The following is a 16,105-nucleotide window of genomic DNA, read 5'->3' as shown; positions in this document are numbered from 1 at the left end:
TTACATGAGATTAACATTATCAATGTTCCATGCAAATGAGTTAAGGTCAGATGAACTCTGTCACAAAGACATGTACACTTTGCTACCATCCCATACACCAAATATATTTGACCCACTACTTATAGTATCTGAGATAAGGACTTGACCACTAAAACTTAACCTTATTCACTGATCCATGAAATGAGGTCGAGGTCAGGTGAACCATGTATGACCGACATGTGGACCTTGCAAGGATACCAAAAATTAGTAACCAAATATAGTTATCCTAGAACTCATGGTAAAATAGATGCGAGTGATATCAAAGGGACATTCAAACTCACAAGTAAGACATTCGCATGACGAAAAAAAGCTATACAGTTTTTTAACAGTCACTAAACTATGAAAATGAGGTCAACGAAAATAAGTATATGACAGACGGGAACTTCGTAACACAATGGATATATATATACAAAGTATGATAATCCAATTCCTCTACCCTCTGAATTATAAAGGTATACAAATAGTTTACGGTGTTGCCGCCTCCACCATCAGAATGTATGCTGTATGCCTCGCATTCTGCGACTTGCTTCGAATGCGATTTAAAAAAGAACAACTGAAATTAGCTCTATAACCTAAATATGGTCGGTGGGCTTTCAACTTAACAGAAGACAATGAAACGTAATAGCTACTGCTAGCTTGTTCAATCTGATAAAATTCTGATCTCGCGTGCTCGTATATATACAGTCCGCCAAAAGTTAAGCACCATCTAAATATAACTGGTAATATTTTTTTAACTATTGCGAAAAAAATATTTATGTTTGGTGTAATGAATTGCCTTTAACATACACCAAGAAAATTCATTACGACAAAAACAAAAAACTCCGATCAACACGCCAAGCAATTTTTTATTAAAGGTCATCTGCACTTTTTCGAATACACTGTTTCGATGCCTTTAAATCATCTTCCTACTGCCCCGCGTACAGGTTAAATTTGACCTTCACCAGGTCACTGTGAAATATGGCAAGGGGTAAGTTATATGTGACTGAACCTTGACAAGCAATTGACATGTCAAATGCCGGTAGGAGCACTATTTGCATAGGTAACCATTTCAATGTTAAACACACCGTCATTGTCAGGTTTTTACAACGTCATGTTGACACAGGAACCAAGGTCCGGAAGACCCCGTTTAACTACCGATCGTGATGACAGACTCCTTATTGGTTGTGCTAAAACCAACCCATTTACTCCTGCCCCACAACTTAGACACCACTGGTGTCAAGGTGGTCATGTTAGTGTTCGAACATTGGTCCGTCGACTTCATAGAGGCTACCTAAGAGCACGTCGTGTTGTCAAGAGACCTGCCCTAACAGCCTGGCACCGTATAATCAGGTTTCAAAGGGCTAATGACCATCGACGCTAGAACATGAGAATCTGGCAAAATGTTCATTGGTCAAATGAGAGTCAGTTTCTGTTACGACCAATAGACGGCAGAATACGAGTTTGCCGTGGAAATAAAACTGCTAATGACCAAAACAACATTTGCCCAACAACTGCATACGTTGCTGGTGGTGTTACAGTATGGGGTTTCTTCTCATACTGTTGTAAGGTGGGTGTGCATATTCTGCAGGGTTACATGAACGGACAGACATACAGAGATTTTGGTGCTTAGAAACATTGTAGTCCCTCTTTTTGATAATCCTCCACTTGCTTCAAGACTCTTGTGCATGTACGACAATGCTAGACCACACAGGGCAAGGATTGTAACCGAGTACAAAGAGTACAAAGAGCAAGAATTCGTTGACACTATCTTTTGGCCTTCCATGTCTCCAGACATGAACCCTATCGAACATGTCTGGGATGCCATTGGCAGAAATCTCAATCGCAGAGATCCACCTTTGCAAAATCTTAGCGATTTAAAAAGCGCAATTGTTGCTGAATGGAATAAATTTGCTCAACTAAAGTTCAGAAGACTTGTACAAAGTATGAGACTCTGTGATATGGAACTGTACCGGAAGAGAGGGTGTTACACATCCTATTGACTCAAATATTGACATTAAATTTGCCGAACATACCAAAGATTATTTGTAGAGACTTTTAATGATATTGGGTGATTAATTGTTGTTAAAAAATAAAATAACAGTGAAACTTAAATTCCGTTTTACGGATTTGTGTAACTTTCACTATTTCTATGAATGCAAATTTCAAATGCATAGAACCTGCATACGTGAACAAACTTAAGTCTACGGTTTGTTTATGGTATATGTTAGCAAAATTGCTACATGAATATTTTCTCTTTTTTGAGGATTAACTGATTTTTTTAAATGAAAAAAATTTTGATGCAATAAAAATAGGTGGTGCTTAACTTTTGGCGAACTGTATATAAGCTCATATGCGGATAATGAAATCAGAGATCTATATTTTAGATTGATGTTATAACAACCGTCTTTTTGTAGATGAACTTCATGTCAATTATAGGCCGATTTATGCTTAATAAGGCATATAAGTGTGTAAGATCACCCGATCCTGCAATATTAGCCACTATTAGTGGGAATCTATTAGTAAAATTAGTCTGCTAGTAACACTAACAACAGTATACTTTTATACTGTACAGTATAGATGTTACCTGCTGGTAGTTATAACAAAATATGTTCAATTCGGGGACATCAAAAATCATGACAAGGGTTGTTTTGATTCAAAGAAAATTGCGTGTTGAATGGCACCAACATGATTTTCATAAGGAAAAATTTCCAAATCAGTCACACAATACACGAGAAGAGGTAAAAGAAGGGCTTTGCTGTCTGATCCTTTTCGGGTAAAAAATGATAAGCCGTGACTTAGAAATATCGGCGTCACAACTCAGGAAGTAACGTCAACTAGTCAGGCACAGACAGCATTGAAAGAAGAAACAAAACAGAAATATCCACATGACATTCAGATTGGTCATAGTGATCAGCTGGTAATGATATTGAGGGTAATGAAATCATTTTTAGAAAATGTTAAACGAGTCGACACAAGTTTTCCAGATGTACTCGGTTTTACATACAGTGCTGTTTGCAACGCCGTATCCTTCAATTTCATTAAAGACATTAACTTGAACGGTGTATAAAATGCTTGCAAAAGTGAGAAAACAACATAAACGCCAACGTGTAAAAAGATTTTATTTAAAAAATTGATTGATTAAACGAGATTACTCCGGAAGAATTCCGATTTTGATTCCGTTTTACATTTTATTTTAGCTCTCTACGTGTGAGGTAGAAAAGGTAAACAAAAACAAAGTTTCTTTTTTTCTCTCTTTTGAAATACGCTATATAAAAAAAAAAAACAGGCAGCTAATATTAATACCTATTGCAAGATTGTCATATTTACATAAAAGTGCAATCAAATTCTAGAATTAACAAATAAAATTTGTTCGGTGTAAAAAAAAAACCTTTACCGGGATTGCGGCTTGCCAAACTGAAAACACCATCAAATGGCATCATACTGAAGGTGTGCCTATATTGAAGTAGAAGTAGATAATAACTTTATATAAACCCTTAAGTGATTAATTGATGTCTACTCTTAAACAGTGATATCTTTAGATAGATATTTTAGATTTTAAAGTGTTGATGCAGTCTAAATTGACATTAAGCCCAATTTTATCGTCAAGAATGTAAATAATGTACAGTGATATTGGTGGAAGATATTTTTATTCATGTTGTTAAATACACTACTCGGAAGAGGTGTGCCTACATTGGCAGAAGCTATATAACAAGATACAGATTGGCAGAAAATATAAAGATACAGATACATGGACCTGCTAACCCACAAATTCTTCATTAGAGAAGACATTTAAGAACTGTCACCTATTTTGACAGTTTTTTCACCTACGTTTTTTTATGATGCAGACAAAAGTTTCCAATCTGTGTTTATTTTGTAGATGTATACTTGTTTACTATATAGTTACACCTATTTAATTTTGAATCCATATTGAATCATTGAAAAATGAGTATGAACCGACCTCCAAACGATCCAGGATTCCATTACGAGGAGTACCCAAATTGCATCGGCCAGCCGGCCATGCTTAAACTCACATCCTTAAGAATTGAATAACAGCTAGATGTTTTGTTCCATTTCTTCAAATATTTAGAACAATTTGACATTAGTCCATGCTTACTATCCATTTAATAAGAAATGATGACTTTTTGAGAACTTCGCATGACGACGATTCCGTAGATTTACTTTTTCCAGTGAAAACTTCATCTGTTGATATTTACTGTGAACGTTTTGTGTATATTTAAATATATTCAGCTATGTTAAAAGACATGTGTAATGTCAAATCATAAAAATACTAAGTGTTTATTCTTAAAGAAAACTTGTAAGATTTCCACAGCTGTTTTTGTTGAATATGTGCAATTTGTGTACTCAGTGCAATTTGGGTACTGTTACGTTATATCTGTTCTCTACAGAGCTAAGTATTTAGTGACAATCTATTTTCGTATTGGATAATGTATCTGGTCTAAAAAAAAATAGTTTGCCACAAGTATTTAGTGACAATTATCTATTCCTGTATGAGATGATGTATCTGGTGTGATTTTTTTATTATTTTACCACTGAATGAATCACCAATCAAACTATATAAATAGATTGAAGTTAAAAAAAATATCTGGAAAATTAACTGAATCCTTAGACAGAATGAATAATATAATTATAACTTTTTTGTTATGCCCAACTGCTAGTCGAAGGGGCATTAACTTTTACTGTTGTCATGATGTCCATCCATACATATGTCTGTCTGTACAGAAATTGGTTTCCATTTTCTTACTTTATTTGCACTCAATTATTTTTTTCACAGAACACAGATCAATTTATTCGAATTTGAGTGGCATCACTTTGACCGTTCGTGAGTTATGCCCCTTTATTAATGCAAAAATTGCTGAATCTTTCTTTTCTTTTCTCTAACTTTAGTTTGTCCCAACAAATGTTATAAAACTTATACACTACTTATTACCACAAAACACAGATCAAGTTTGAATTTTACTCCCGTCACTGTAACCGTTCTTGAGTTACATGTATTTATGCTCCTTTATTATTAAATGGAAAAAATTGCCAAATCTGTGGTGGATCCGACAAACTGTTGTATACCGATTTTATTTATTTAGATATGATTTACAAACTTCAGAAAAGGTTGAGAAGCATTTTAATTCTAAGGAATTCCAACCTGAAGCAAGTTGTACCAATGGAATTGATGGAAGCCCCCATTAGAACACTGTGCATAACTGGGGTTGCAACTTCACCATCTCATACAGCATCTAGTTCATCAAAGATGACCTATGCTGAAGTGGTGAGACTTCATGTGCATGCAACAGGTCAGACCAAACTAAAACCACGTTTGATATTAAGGTATGAAAATAATGTCTAATATTATAAGAATGAATGGAAAATATGCCGGAGGAATGTCTGTCACTTTTTGTTTTTATACACCCTACAAACAAAGTTTTGGGAGATACATAAACAAAAATATTATATTTCTCCTATTTCTTAAGAATTATATATATATAAACAGTCACATATTTAAACGGTCGTGTCGTCTGATTTTTTAAACAGAATTTTCAGATTTACTTTACATTTAATGAACAGCATACATGTAGATGTACTCGAACTTAAGTTATACACTGCATGAGAAAGGGTCCCGGTATTTTGATTGCAGGATTTGAAAAAGTTATGCGATACTTATTTATAATAGTCTATATGTTGGAAAGTCATGCACGCTTAAAATTCTTTTATGAGAGTGACACATTGTTCATTTTCTAAAATAAAACAGGATACACTGTAGATACAAGACAAAATGTATACTGTACTGAACAAATCAAGCGTAAGAAAATAAATCATGTAGACAAATGAAATATACTTGGAAATTGCCCGAACAAATATTGCCTCTACAGCTGCCCCAGAGAGCCCACTCTTAACGAAATTTGCAGAAAGGGTCTTTTACATATATGTACTATAGTTTAGTTACTATCTCCCTTTAGGTTTAATATGACGGTGCTGGCTGTGAAATTTAATAATAATTAAACTACAAGCCATCTGCTGTACTGTGGATTCACTTATTTTCGTGGATTGCGGAAAAACTTGCATTTTCGTGGATATTTGATTTCGTGGTTTTGCAAAAGTCTTCATAAACCCTTATTGAAAATATGTTATTCGTTGAACATTTAATTTCGTGGTTTACCTGTACCCACGAAATCCACGGAAATTGTTATCCAACGAATAATAATGAATCCACAGTATTTCAAAAGGCTATCTGTTTCTTCAGAAAATAACCATACTTTGTGTAGAGATTACATTTTTGTAACATAAAGAATCAACAATACTGTTATGCAATTCTATAAGGAATCATCATTCAAAAATGTTAAAGAGGTACACCAAAAAATTAAAAAAGTTTTCCCCGCTTTCAAGCAACTCGACTTTTAACTTAATTGCAATAAAGATTTATAATAAATATAAAAATAGCAGTGCTGGATGGGGGATTTCCTTGTGTGAGTTGACTCAAAGTGCTAGTTTATTCAGGTTACACACATTTTATATTTGTAAATGCAGTTTTTATGTGAAGTGTACATATCACAAAAATAAAAGCTAATATTTTAAAAAATATCATATTTTTTGTTATTGGTTAATAAAGTTATTTTTTTTTTAATTTTGATAACAGTGTATGGAAATGAAGAAATCAATTGGAGTCCCTACATTCAAAAGGAGGAGTGTGTCTTCAGTTGAGATTGGTAGAAAAAAAGAAAAAACAGTTAGCATATTATTTTGAATAGTATGACTACAAATGGCCATTTATAATAGTATATAGTCATTAATAATATTATACAATAAATTATGGCTGGAGAACATAGCAGAACATCAGATAGTATTTTGTACATTTAATGTTTTTTTTTATTTGGCTGATAAATCCAACATTGACATGAATGAAATCAAAATTTTCTTTTCGATTTATACCAGGTACATGCATGATAAATATTATATACATTTTCCAAAATAAAGTGTTTATAAAATCTATGATGAAAAATAAATGCTGTATTTTTTATTCATAAATATCAAATGTTAAATAATTAATCCCCAAAAAATAAAACTTAAAATTCTTAATTCTTAATGTAGTCTCACAGATGAAGAAGTGGCACTTATGAAACAGGGTTGGTCATTGTTGCATTACTCTTTATTTGTTTATCTTTTGTTTTGCTCCACTATGCATTATTTTATTTGTTAACAATTTTACAAAGGGCTTCTGCAGAAAAAAAATACAAAGGTGTTTGAGTTGGAACTACATATTTATTTTAAGATACCTACATAAGAATGATAATTATTTTGCCATTAAACCTTAAAATGTGTATTTCTGAACCCGTTTGTACTTTTTCCTGGTAAATCTCTTACAAGAATGCATGCTGTTATTGTTTTGAACGTCTAGAAACATGGCCCTATTACACATGATACATCTTCTTTCAAGAGGAATTAAATGATATTTAGATAAGATAGATATGCAAGTTACATGTAAAAAGTAAAGTAACAAAAATACTGAACTCCGAGGAAAAATCAAAATGTAAAGTCCGTTATCAAATGGCAAAATCAAAAGCTCAAATACATGAAGCGAATCAGAAAACAACTGTCATATTCCTGACTTGGTACAGGCATTTTTTATGAAGGAAATTATGGATTTAACCTGGTTTTATAGCTTTTTTTAGTAAAACCGTATTTAAAGAATAATAAGATCGTTAGAAACAAGGCAATTGACCTAATCATCATGCACATAAGTAACTGCACGGTATTATGCTTTGGTCACTATAAAAAAAAACTAAAAAGAGATAATGAATGGCCATTGATATAATTTTGAAGTGGACTCACTTGCACATGAGCTGAAAAAAATTAAAACCTACCAACAATATTACTTAATGATTGTACAACTACTGAAATCCCTTTTCTTTTAGTTTAAGACTGTTTAATTTTTTAGTTACTTTCATTTCATATTTAATATAGTGCATTTTTAATAGATACAGGGTAAAGACAAGTGATCTAGTATTTGGGGTCACAGAGGATGTGGCTGTAGTCCTACCAAACAAAGCTTTACTGGAACATAGTTTTTATCAGGTATTGTTGTATATATGTAAGACTCAGATCGACGTCCAGTCTCTAATTGATGTCCGTTCCTCAAATCGACGTCCAAATCTGACGTCACAATAAAATAACATTCCAAATCGACGACCAATTTTATGTCCCTCTAATCGACGTCTTTTTTGTTGTTCTCAAATCCACGTCCATTTTTTGGCTTCTCTAATTGACGTCCGTTTTATGGACGTGTCGCAGTGAAATCTCATCTTTATCAAAGGTGGGTTGAACCTATAACTCAAAACGGTTGTTGAAAAATATAACCAAATTATAATACTTTTCAACAATTTGCCGTACGTTTTTATTCTTTCTATTGTTTGAGTCTGTATAGATGTACTGCCCTCTAGATATCTTTTGATTATCTTTGTCTTTGGGTTGTTGTCTCATTGTCGTACAATGTATACCCACATTTATTTGTTTATATGAACAATAAAAGAAAACGACAACGTAGGTCAAGAATATGAAGGTCTTTCACCAAAATATTATTATGCATGTACATGTAAAAGTAATAATGATGTCTGTGATCGTCTTATTGTCATTTTCTGATGTTAAGTTTGTCCTTTTATTAGCTCACCTGTCGTCGTCGTTAACTTTTTACATTTTGAACTTCTTCTAGAGAACCACAGAATGGAATGAAACCAAACATGGCATGAATGTTCCTTATGATGTGCTGACCAAGTGTTGTTACTTTGAAGCCGATCCATAATTCAAGATGGCCGCCTGCTGGGGACTTAGTTTAACATAGGACCCTATGGGAAATATTTACAAATGTCTTCTTTTAGAGAACCACTGAATGGAATGAAACCAAACATGGCTTGAATGTTCCTTATGAGGTGCTGACCAAGTGTTGATCCATCATCCAAGATGGCTGCCAGCGGGGGACTTAGTTTAACATTGGACCCTATGGGAAATACATACAAATGTCTTCTTTTAAAGAACCACTTCTTTTAGAGAACCACTGAATGGAATGAAACCAAACATGGCATGAATGTTCCTTATGAAGTGCTGACCAAGTGTTGTTACTTTGAAGCCGATCCATGATCCAAGATGGCTACCAGCTGGGAACAGTGTTTAACAAAGGACCCTATGGACAAAACATACAAATGTCTTCTTTTAGAGAACCACTGAATGGATTGAAACCAAACATGGCATGAATGTTCCTTATGAGGTGCCGACTAAGTGTTGTTACTTTGAAGTTGATCCTTCATCCACGATGGCCGCCAGCGGGGGGACTTCCTTTGACATAAGACCCTATTGGAAATACATACAAATGCTTCTTCTAGAGGTGCACTGAATGGAATGAAACCAAACATGGCATAAATGTTTCTTATGAGGTGCTGATGAAGTGTTGCTACTTTGTTGCTGATTTACTGTTCAAGATGGCCACCAGGATTTTTTTATTAAATTACAGGGCCAATATTAAACCAAATTTGGCCTCACTCATTATTAGGGTATCTGTTATGATTTTAATCTATTTTAACATGATTTCCAAAACCAAAGTAGAATCAGGTGAGCGAAACAGGCTCTTGAGAGCTTCTAGTTTTGATACCAATAAAAGAAAACAGTAATTGTTTCAGTAAGCTACTAGTTTTTGATGAAGGTAAATCAAGAAAAGCGCTTCGGACGCATTAAATTTATAACGTGTTGTTTTCATTTTTTTTCACAAAAAGACAAAAAGATACAGATAATATTAACAAAGATCAATTTGAAAATAAATGATTCAATGAAATTTATAGACATTGCGATGAGAGGAGACTCTCATCTTTCAGACGTCGCTTTTGTGATTCATAACGTCACATTGGACGTCAATTAGAGGGTTAAAATATTGGACACTGATTTTAGAACGTGACGTCAAATTTTGACGTCGATTAGAGACCAGACGTCAATCTGAGTCTAACATATATTTAATGACTTGTGCTGATATATATAAATATATATATTGAACTGCATAAATATATCAGATCTCTGCATTTCCATCCATTAATAGTGTTACTTCAAAACCAAAAGACAAAATCATATAAAGAATATATTTGGACTACATTACAATGTATCTTGAATGCATTTATTTAACTATGTAATATTAACTTCAGGTTTGATAATATTAAAATGTTCTTCAGCATCAATTATCATAGTTTGCTCATAAACTATTGTCTTAATGCTGAAAAATCTGATTTATAGTAATAGATTGTTTTAACTTAATATAGACTCACATAAAAAAGCAACTGCTTGAACCCATATCAATGCAGCCTACGAAGAAAATGTCTGTGATGAAGAAAGAAGAAAAGGTACACATTTTATTTATTTTAAACATTTCTGCCCAATTCATAATGCAAAGCATTACATATTAAAGTATGTTATTTTTTTAGTTCAGAGTTCTTGTTTAATGCTATTCTTGGTATATATTTCCACTTTCACCGAATTAAGCCATCGTAGTATGAAACTTTTTTGTATTCAGAGATGTGTGTTAATATTTCCACTTTCACTGAAGCCATCGTAGTAGGAAACTTTTTTGTGTTCCGAGATATGGGATATATGCAATAGTTGATCATTTAATTAAATTCATGGTGATTATTGTTACAGAGCACCTTTAATTGTCCTGTTTGTCCAGTGATGTGCTTAAAAGAAGACTTTTTGATAGATCATGTTATTTTGGCCATACTAAAAAAATAAAAAAAGGTTTGATTGATAATGTCATATATTACATGAAACTACAGCCTTCATTCAAACACTCGGCATCTTCCCAAAACAAAAATGAAACATTTGATAGATTAGCGATTCAAAGAACTCAAGGACTCAAGGACGTTGAACCGAAAAACAACTCATAACCAATAACTATCACGTAAGAAAATGCTTGTAAATATTTAAAAAGTGTGTACATGACATTTGAAAAAAAGAAAGCGTGTATTACACAATTGAATAGGTAACTATGGATACATGTACTTTTTATCATATAACCAATTGGAATGTTACACCATCATTTCCCAGTCAATCATATTCATGCAATTTTTTATTCACTCCTTGCAGTGTAATTCAAGAAATATCTCTTAATGTGAGAAATAGACAACATGCTATAAACATGAGAAAATAGATTTAATTTTCTAAGGCTTGACACATTTATAAAATGATCAACATAGAATAAAGAATGGAAACGGGTAATGTGTCAAAGAGACAACAACTCAACCAAAGAGTAGAAAACAGCCCAAGGCCACCAATGGGTCTTTAATGTGCACTATTATATGATTGTTATAAGCAAAAAATAAATAAGAATTTATGTTCTTATGCCTTCATTTATTTTGTAGGCAGAATTCAGACAGACAGAGATTCGTTATTTCAGGTTAGTTATTTACATTCAGAATACATCACACCATTTGACAATATGGTAAATTACTTAAAGGATGTTTTCTACTCAGTTTCAAAATATCAAGCTTTTCAGAACAGTGGTAAATATTGATAGGAGATTAATAAACTCACTCACTCACTCACTCACAACTAAAAGAGCTAAAATACTTAAAGGACTGTGTTGTTTATGCTTGTTTTTGAGATATAAGCTATTGAAAATTTGCAGGGAAAAATTCTCTCTTGAATTATGATATCTTTATCATTGACAAATCTTACTTCACAAACACTATTACAAAATGATAGGATGCTAAAATTACAAGAATTTGATAAGATTTTTTACAAATGGCTTCTCTCCGGCATAATAAAGATTTATGAAAAGAAAAATGAGTGAAGTGGCAAAAATAAATTTTGGTTTTCAAATGGACAGAACTAGAGGAATTCCAAAATCTGACAATAATTTAAAAACCTGACTAGCAAACATCTTTAATTAATATGGATTTAATTCTGCTGTATGGTGTTATTTATATTTGAACTTGGGGAAGATTTATATACACTAGAAAACAGGTGTTCAAATTGGTGTTGGTCCGAGGTCCATGACCTTCCATTTACTGGTTTGGACCTTCCCACCGGTAGTTAGTTACACCCGATGTACTTTAATATATTTGCAGTTTAAAAAAATTACAAAAACATATTGAGCAAAAATATGAAAATTTAATATTAAAATGATCTTAATATATGCAACTATACTGAAAGGGAACTTATGTGGTTACTTACATTCTTTACCCTCGTGACGGGTTGACCTTTAAGTATAATTGGTCAAAGGTCAGGCTGGACCTTCCTTTGCCTAAAGTGAATTTGAACCCGTGGAATAAAAGGACATACAGGTATCAACAAGCATTTAATTCTTTTTTTATGCCCGCCGTAGTGGAGGGGTCATTAAGTTTTACCCTTGTCCGTTGGTACGTCCCAAAGTTAATTGGCTTCTGTTCTCTAACTTTAGTTTGCCTCAACCAAATGGTTCACTTTTACCGTTCTTCAGTTATGTCCCTTTATAACTTTATATGATGTGCAAGCGGGGGCATCATCTGTGTCCATCTGTGTCCCATGGACACATTCCCCATTTATTTTTAAATACATCATATATGTAGTGTGAGTGGTCAATTTCAATATAATTTGCTTTTTCTTTTTATAAGATACCAAAAAAGAAAATGCTGTTGAGGAACAGGGGAGTTTCTGTGATGAGAATGATACACAAAGAGCATTTGGTAGTGTATAATAGATGATATTTTTTTTAATTGGATACAGTAAATAACAATATTTTTGTATACATTATTGTCACCATTTTCAATCTGACAACAGACTTGAATTTTAAATTAAGTTTAAAGAGGCATTACATGTATTTACATTTGCACAAACAAATATGTTTGATTTCTTTCAAGAAAAATGCTATTTCTGCATATACTGCCTCTTTAAAAGTCTTACTTTTGAATATAATTTATGTATAAATATATAAAAAAATCTTAAACATGGTGATTTGTGTTTGTAAAAAGTTCTTTTTATATTATATAAATTATTGCAGTTAATCATTCACTATTAATGTACTTTTAACATGTTTAAGCAATCTTTAGTTGTTGAAATTGTATTTTTTTCAAGATTTTTACCGTTTTTCATTTATCTGACTAAGTCAATCAAGTTAAAGAGTGTGTATATAATGCAACTGAAAACTCTTTATCTCTGTTCTGTATCTAATAATATAAATATATATCTATGTGTATATTGTTTCAGAGTGTAATGAAGTTGAGAGTAGTATTTTAACCAAAAGAACATCTGCCTTAACAACAGTGAAGGTTTTAGCGAGCAGGTGTTATTTGATGATGTTGAAAGAAATCCAGGACCTACAATGGTATCAATCACCCCAAAAAAATGCTATGTTTGAGACTGAAATTTATTTAGGATTATTTGATCTGAAAAAAATACTTTTAATTTGAGACATATAAACTTAACTCATTGGCACTCATACCACAACTTCTTATACCTATTTAACAACTTCATTAAAACCCATTTAATAATTCAGGCGTATTGGATAATGTTTAAATTCATCTTTACCATAATTTTCATGGAAATTTTATGTTTTATTGACCAATGGAAAATCTGGTTAGTACTCTGGTGAAGTAAGGCAGACTGGACATGCTGCTACAAACAGTTTCCATGGGATTAATTAAACATTTGATCAATTCAGAAATTGAATTATTTAAAGACCTGAACAAAAAATCAACTTTTACTGTCTTCTCAAATTATTTTTTTTTTTAGTTTTTTTTCCCATTTAATTTCAAAATAAGAAGAGACCTTACTGGTACAGTTTTAATTTTCCAGATCCAAAATAAAAAAAAATAAATAATTCTGATATAATTGTTACACTGTACTGTATGCTAATTCTATTGAAGATTATTGTTTAAAACCTCCTGCCATGATATAATCTTGTACTTTATCCATCTTATTATACATCCCACAAAGTTTTTGAGGTGATTAAATAATAGGTATCACCCTGTCTGTCTATCCGCCCATAAAAACAAAACAAATTGTCCTATCAAATCAATGTAATTATCTGCCCTTGATTTTAATAGTTTTTTTTTTCTAAAAAATTTAGATACGCTTAATCACACTTAATTTTTTGATAGTTTGATCTACCTTTCAAGCTAAAGATGTTCCAGTCGAATAATGAATTATACTTGATAAAATATTTTTAAACCAAAAAAGGTATTTTTTGCAACATGTCCAAACTGGAAGATCAGAAACGAAGACACCATTCCAAATTGAGTTTAATATATCAAAAGAAAAGCCAGGTCATCTTGTGGAAATGTGATCAAAACAGTTTAAACTTATTTTTTTTCATTTAGAATGAATGTTTATTTCTATAATTGAACCAGATTTTGTGAATTTTACATGAAATCCATTTCATTTTAGGTTTATCAAGACTAATCTTAGTGCTTGCCATACAAGTGTCAAAGAGTGAAGGCTAGGGCAAGAACAATTTTAAAGAACAGAGAAGACTTGTTTTATTGCACTTAGTTTTGAGTTTTTGTTTTATATTTTACCACTATGATAGAGTAATGTAACATTCAGGAAATGTATTGTTCTGATATATCTGTTTTATAATTTCTTCTTTTCATATGCCCGTTTACGGGACGTATTATGGTATACCATTGACCGTCTGTCCGTCCGTCCGTCCGTCCGTAGTCAACATGTCGGACATTAACTCAAAAATGCTTTAACCAATATGCATGAAACTTTGGTGAATTGTTTATATCTATTCACGTGAGCTCCCTTTCATTTTTTATAAATTTTGGATTTACCGTTTCCGAGTTTTGTGGGTTTTATTCATTAAAAAAGGGGGAATTTTCCAGTTTTTGGACAATAACTCAAAAACAATTTCACCAATTTGCAAGAAACTTTGGTGAATTGTTTATTTCTATCGACATGAGCTCCCTTTTGATTTTTATAAATTTTAGACTAGACGTTTCTGATTTATGGGGTTTTATTCATTACAAAAAGGGGGATTTTCCAGTTTTCGGACAATAACTCAAAAATGCTTTCAGCATTTTTTATGAATCTTTGGTAAATTGTTTATATCTATTGTTGTAAGCTCCCTTTTGATTATTATAAATTTAAGATTTTACGTTTCCAAGTTATAAGATTTTATTCATAAAAAAGGGGTGATTTTCAAGTTTTTGGACAATATCCTTAAACTGCTTATAGCAGTTTTCATTAAACTTTGATGACTGATTTATATCTATTAAGATAACCTCCCTTTAGGTTTTTATAAATTTCTGATATAACATTGAGAAGTTATTGTTTGTTTATAGTCTGACAAAAGATTTACTAAGTATTGCTCAACAGCACAGTGTATTGCACAACAGCAAGAAATCTTTAATTGAATATAAATTTAATTCATATAACCAATTTCAAGTTCTTTGACTACATTTATTCAGAAACCTATAATATGTCAAATATTTAATTACAATCCAAATTCAGACCTGTATCAAGCTTGAATATTGTGTCTATTTTTGCCCCAGCTGTTCAGGGTTGGACCTCTGCGGGCGTATCCAGCTGCGCTCAGCGACGCAGTTTATTAGAAATGTGTTAGATGTTTTTTTATACCTTTTCCTACTTGAGTACCATTGACAACTACTTTCTTTAATTTTTTTATTTCCTAATATTAAGATGTCATTCTTGAATACCTTGTAGGTATGAACTGGTTTTTTTTCTTCTTGATATGTGTAGTATAAATCCCCCCCGCCCCAATTATGTTTAGTTTTGAAAAAAATATATATACCATAAGGACTGTCCACTATGGATGCCTCTCTAAATAAAGATAAGAGAATCTTGGCATACATTAAATACAAATTTCTAAAAAAAAAATTATGAAGACTCCATACAAAAAAACTTTGGAAAGTGTCACACCAGTGATTCTTTTTGTATAATTCAGGTTAGTTCTAAATCTCATTTTTCATTGGGGATTTTCTTCATTGTATAGAGGATGCATTTATCATCTAGTTTAATATACCTCACAATGTGATTTTTAAATGTTGTAAATACAGAAAAACATACATAATGATTATGATATGCTAATACTTCATTATTGCAAATA

At 32.2% G+C, this 16,105-nt stretch overlaps 2 long non-coding RNA genes across 4 annotated transcripts; both read left to right on the top strand.

Annotated features, from left to right (window-relative positions):
- The first annotated feature begins 4,198 nt into the window (after nucleotides 1–4,198).
- Nucleotides 4,199–11,452, top strand: LOC127712776 (uncharacterized). 3 transcript variants are annotated; one of them, XR_007987307.1, is made up of 6 exons: nucleotides 4,199–5,358; nucleotides 6,665–6,754; nucleotides 8,004–8,100; nucleotides 10,323–10,403; nucleotides 10,699–10,794; nucleotides 11,418–11,444. It is a non-coding gene; the product is annotated as an uncharacterized LOC127712776 (long non-coding RNA). The 3 variants fall into 3 exon arrangements; XR_007987309.1 differs by lacking the exon at nucleotides 10,699–10,794 and having other exon boundaries at nucleotides 11,418–11,452; XR_007987306.1 differs by having other exon boundaries at nucleotides 10,699–11,438.
- Nucleotides 11,453–12,655: 1,203 nt separating this feature from the next.
- Nucleotides 12,656–14,467, top strand: LOC127712778 (uncharacterized). Its single transcript, XR_007987311.1, has 3 exons — nucleotides 12,656–12,722; nucleotides 13,243–13,360; nucleotides 14,422–14,467. It is a non-coding gene; the product is annotated as an uncharacterized LOC127712778 (long non-coding RNA).
- Nucleotides 14,468–16,105: the final 1,638 nt, after the last annotated feature.

Source organism: Mytilus californianus, unplaced genomic scaffold, assembly GCF_021869535.1.
Source record: "Mytilus californianus isolate M0D057914Y unplaced genomic scaffold, xbMytCali1.0.p SCAF_8, whole genome shotgun sequence".
In the NCBI taxonomy this organism is placed as follows: Eukaryota; Metazoa; Mollusca; class Bivalvia; order Mytilida; family Mytilidae; genus Mytilus; species Mytilus californianus.
Note: the sequence above shows the minus strand (reverse complement) of the source record. Positions and strands in the feature narration are given on the sequence as shown.